Source organism: Neolamprologus multifasciatus, chromosome 13 (assembly GCF_963576455.1).
Source record: "Neolamprologus multifasciatus chromosome 13, fNeoMul1.2, whole genome shotgun sequence".
NCBI lineage: Eukaryota > Metazoa > Chordata > Actinopteri > Cichliformes > Cichlidae > Neolamprologus > Neolamprologus multifasciatus.
Window position 1 is genome coordinate 14,199,443 of NC_140451.1, and position 6,030 is coordinate 14,205,472.

Below are 6,030 nucleotides of genomic sequence, written 5' to 3' on the forward strand. Positions count from 1 at the left end.
GTCAGACTTTGCTGTCTGCTGGAGAAAAAATGGAATTCATGTTGTTTAAGATCCAAAAGACTTTCAAATGAAAATGTGGCTGTGATTTGCATTTTTTCTGCATTCTTACTCTAATGCTTACGACTCGGCGGGGCTTTTGATCTACGACGAGTGAGTAGAACGGTGGGTGGTTAAGACAGAGATGCAGCCCCTCTGTTCCATGTGGTGGTTAATGCTTTACCCCGAGGCGTGCGGCAGAGAGCACATGAACTCAAAACAAGAAGACTGGCTGTTGCAGATCTGCTAGCAATTTTGATTTGGACCACATGTTTGCATTTCTAGAATAGCTTAAGGGAAAAAGAAAACTCTTCTACAAGGCTGTGACAAAAAACTACAAATTTTACCCTTTGGTTAAATGTCAGCTCCTCGGTGCTATGACTGTTGATAAGTGTAGGGCAACAGTGTAACATTTACCTGAAAGCTATAGGGGAAAAAGATGATCTCTGCTGATTTAATGTACAATTTTATCCCCTTTGACTTTAAAAAGCTGTTTAAATAAAGTCATGTTTAAGGGAGAAATTTCTTTTTGATGGGCTCCAGAGATGATCTGACATTTAACATGCTCTTATCATATAAATCTTCCAAAACAATAAAAAACATTTATATCTGAAAATAAGAGGAGGTGATAAAATGGAAATGGTTACAGACACATTTTATAAGAATATCACCTTTTAGCTGGAACTAAAGCCATGCAAGGCCTGTAGGGGAAGAGGGCACGCCTTAGATTCACTGCAGATGACACAGTGGCCTTAGAAAAAAGATTTATGAGTAGAGGAATACTAAAAATCCCCTGTGGAGTTACAGCATCCAATAAAAAACGTAAGCTTCAGGCAGCGCTGGTGAACAATGAGAATCACCGTGATTTTACAGAAACGCTGAGCAGACTTAGTGCTTGAAAATCTGTAAGAGTAGCATTATGAGCTTTATAACTCTAATGTAAACTTCCAAGAGATGGTAGAGGTACAAGGTTATAGCATGAGAATATATTTTGTCATGGCATAAGTTTAAAAGTTTTAGAAGCTGGCATGCTTTCACAATGCAGACGACTGTAAAAAAGTTGTGCTCAAATGTAAATGTACATGGGCCCAAACTTTCCTCAGACTTACACATAGACATATTTATTTCTCTGGAGGGATCAACACTGATTAAGAATTAATACAGTTCACCTCTGATGCTTGTAACACCTCCTACCTCCCACCCAAATATACATCTTCACAATTCACACCAAATCCCAGCAGTACAAGGTTTTTTTTGACACGCTGATGTCGTCTCTGATTCTGATGCCACTCTGATATTTTCCTCATCACTTCTCTTTTTTAACGACAACAAAACAAATCCACCAAGTAGAAAATTAAAACCACTGCTTTGCTCTGCAAGGGGTAAAAATCAGGCTACGGGTGTGTTAAAATACATCAAATCCAGTGCCACATGACTTGTTTCTCAGAGTTTGTGTGTAAAAACTGTTGTTTGACAATTTCCGTTTACAGAAACAAACAAATTTACAAGAAGAAGTAGATAATGATGACTGTTTTAGTCAAACAATGATAGAATCACTTGTGTATATGTAACTGAGTGCGAAGATGGTTTATTTATATTCTAATTCTAGCTTTAAAATAATCAGTCCTTTCATTAAAGGTTGAGTTAAAACTGTTTTCTATGCACTGACTGATGATTGAGGGTTGCTACACTAAGCAGCTCTAACCAACCAACTCCATCTCCCGTGGTGTCATCACCTGACTGTTTAGTGTCCATGATTCACGTTGCAGGGAGGCGTCCCAGCTTTGAGAGACTTTTCCAAAAGCAGTTTCTGGGCATGTGCATGTCACTGGCATGAAGATAAGCATTACACAGTCATCAGTTTTCATGCCCAGTTCACCAACAATGCATGAAAATCTGCAAACCTTTTCATGAGATGTTGACCCAATAAAGGTGTGTTAAAGGCAGGCACCAAAATCAGCACTAATAACCTAAAACATATTAAAAAGCTCTTATTTTGTGAGTGTTCTACAATTATATGCATTTAAACATTCTACACGGACATAGTGCATATATTTATTCACGTTATAATAATGATCCCATTTATACACATGCATAGACTTGATTGTGAGTATGTGAATGGGAATTCTGAGAAGGGATCCCTCAGTTTTCTTCATTGTATTAGTTTTGCTTTAGCGAAGGTTGGATCCACAAGATGGAGCTACCCCTGCATGGCAACACACCCACCTTTCCTAGCGCAGAACAAGGTTTTGTGTGGGAAGAATAGTGAGAGACACTGCAGCTCTGTCAGTCTTATTGGACAGCCCATGATTATTAACTGGAGTCTGAAAAGACGGCTTATTAACTGTCCTGGGAGCGAACAATAACAGAGTGCGCTAAAATGACACAGAGCCTCACTTTTAGAAAAGTGACACTATACCACATCAATTTAAAAAAGCCTAAAACAGAGTATTTATTGTACTCTTGCATGCTTACTGACTTACCAGCTGCTGTCACCCATCTGTCTGAGTGTGTGCTCAGTGAAAGAGGCTGGTATTCAATTTATTTAACCAAATTTCATATATTTCAGTGGAATGCAGTCAGATCACTTAACAACATATTATTAGCTAATTAAGGATGTGCATTTCTGTTCCCTTTTAGTAAAGTAAATGCTGGCAAATTTGTGTTGGGAGTGGGTATTTATGTTAATCAGATATTTTTAATTTGCATCATCTCTTAAAACAGCAGATGTTCATATTTGTTTATAAATTAATGTCACCTTGCAGTCACTAAAAGCTGAATGTGACTTATCATACCATGTAGCTCTGTTCCACCGAGCTGAAGAGTGATGTCACTGCTATAAGTTGAACAGTTTTCACAGCAGACATTGTGAAAAAGAAAAAGCCCAGGTGATAGATGTGCTTTCCTCTACTGTGCTGGAATAATTGTAATTCACGCACCTTTCTCTGGTTTTCTCCCACAGTGTGTGTTTTGTAGGTTTCTTCTTGTAAAAAGGGAGTTTTTCCTTCCCACTGTCGCCAACTGCTTGCTTATAGGGAGTCATCTGAGTAGGATTTTCTCTGTATTTTTGTGTTATTTCCTTACAATAAAGCACCTTGAGGCGACTGTATGAATAAAATGACACTATATAAATAAGATAAAATTGAACTGAATAATTTGTTGTGTCATTAAAACTAGAGCCTTGCTGTGGCTAAACAGCAGGAAACTGTCTTGACTGTTTCATGAGGAACAAGTTTGCCCGTCTGTGCGGTTTTAGATTTACGTGGGCTTGCCCTTAAGTATCTGTTAGAGATGTTATAGCATCATACTTCATGTCGAATAGCTGGGTCAGCTTATCAGCAGCTGTTAATAGTGCCAAGCACCAGACTGTCCTCTACTGCCAGTTGGTCCTTTGCAGTCACAGCTCTGAACCCTTTGAATAACATCGAATAGCAGATCAGGTTTTCTGCTTTAATAACAGTTATCAAATCTCAAATCTGTCTTAAAACATATTTCCTCTTTAGCCTTTTCAGTTTAGTGTTATTCTTTGAACAGCATTGGTTGTTTTTATAACTATGTTTTCATTTTGCTTTTAATTATGCTTTATGTTTTTCTCATTTTGTTATCTCACTGTTTTGTAATTTCATTTTTCCTAATTGTTTTATTGATTGTTGTGAAGCACTTCAGTCAGCGTTTGTTGTGCCATCAAAATCAATGTGACTTGACTCTTTTATATAGGACTCACGCAGTCTGACCAATACTGCTGACACACTCTTCACTTCAAAATTGCTGCTAAAAAAGGCCAATACTTCTCAACAGTTTGATGGGTTGTACGTGTTCAATAATTCAGATTGTTTTCAAAATGAATGCTTTCGGTTTTTTGCAAGGTGGTTAATAATTAAGGTAATCCCCCCAAAGACCACAGAAATGCTTTATGGCTAATAATTAATGTCAAATATATTGTGCTACACATGTGTGTGTTTGTTTTGGTGGGGTTTTCTTAGAAAGGTAATAGAAAACACAGAAAAATCAGTGCTTTGGCCCTTTATCCCCACATGAAAGATATTTTGAGGCACTAAAAAATTGAGCTTTTGAAAAACTTTGAGGCTGAAGAGTTTCAAAAACTCCATTTTTGTGTTTATGTGTAAACAAATAAAACAAAGGTTGTCTGTAGCACTGTCAAAGGTATGCATCGTTCTCTTTTTTTTCATTGACATTGTATGTTATTGTTATTCTCAGGCTTGGTTGGCTCACATTTCCACACAGTTAAGGCTATAACAACACCTGTTGCCTTGGCATGCTCTTTACGGGATCATCGATATTTAGTTTGTATATTCATGTGGTGGCAAATATTTTTCAAAACAGAACAGAACGCCCGTGAAGAGAAAAGTGATAAACCCCCATTTTAAGAAATAGGCAAGTATGTGTGGCTGCAGACTTGTTCTTCATCAGCTTCGAATCTTTCATTTGATTTCTTTTCCCTTTTCTCCAGTTGTTTGTTCCTCATGTATGACCTTTTGCTGTAGTTTGAACTTTGCCTTTTTGACTATTTGCTCTCATTGACAGCTCCCTCATGCATGAGCTCTGCCTGGATAAAAGAGTTTTGAATTTTGGTCTCTCTGCCTTCTCTGTGCTGTTGGTTTTGGTCTTCTGTGTCTTTTACATGAGTACGTGTATTTTCAACTAGACCGGAAATCAGTTGAATCTTTGATTAAATTTAAGTGTGAAAACATTGATTCAAAAGCTACAATACATGCCACCATCCTCAGTTTTCCTTCCTTTAATCAAAGCTTGCATAACACAGCATAGGCAAGACAATGGCTGCAATGTGTCTAGCATTGGAAACCCCCTTCAGATGAGAACAGTAGGTCTGTTCAGCTATATATAAAGGCGGTCAGGGATAGAAGTTTAGCTTCTAGTCTCAAGCTTTTAAACCCCAGGGTATTCACAATATTTGTAATTCAATTCAATTCAATTTTATTTATATAGCGCCAAATCACAACAAAAGTCGCCTCAAGGCGCTTCATAGATACAGAGAAAAACCCAACAATCATATGACCCCCTATGAGCAAGCACTTTGGCAACAGTGGGAAGGAAAAACTCCCTTTTAACAGGAAGAAACCTCCGGCAGAACCAGGCTCAGGGAGGGGCGGCCATCTGCTGCGACCGGTTGGGGTGAGAGAAGGAAGACAGGAAAGTAAGTGGTTGGTGTAAAAATTTAGGGCTCCAGTTTCAGAAATCACCTACAAATACAAACAAATAACCATTTTCCATCAAATGTAACATTCAAGAGAGTCAAGTCTGCATACTAAAAGAGTGTGCTGGGAAAACAATTCTCAGTGATTTATTAGTATATGAGTTTCTATTGATCCAGTAAAATAGATATGGATGAATTTGCTTCCGACTGCCCATTTTGTTTATTACACCTCTAAAAATCCCAGATGACCATCTCAGTTTGAGCATGCTTATCACGAATTCAAACATCTGGAGACCTTTGGCTTGCCCATAAAAATAAAAAAAAGAAACTTTCCTTTTTTAATATGCTTTCAGTTTTGCTGATCTCCCCATCCACATCATCTTCAAGATATCAGAACTGTTGTGGCTGCTATTTTTGACTGCTTCACAAAAGTCCTGTTCTTCCCACTGGCCCTGTGTGATTTCAGCACTTGCACAGATATCAAACATCATTTTCTGATTTAAACACATCTGAACTGTGTGGAGGTTCACAGTTGAGTTCAGAGCCACGGCTTTGATCACCAACGATTACTGAGCAGTTTGATTATTAGTCGATGGGGAGCTGGAGCCTGCGGTACCCCCATGGTGAAACTTGGGGTAAAGTTATCAGTGGAATTAAATTCAGCCCAGTTTTATTCATAATACATCAGTTCAAACAGTCAAACAGTCATCTTAAAAAGCCACCAAACATCAGAAAGTACCAAACACGGCGATATGATATGAGATCAAAACGTCCACAAGAGTTTCAAGGGTACACCGAAAGATCAGGGAGTCCCGCCA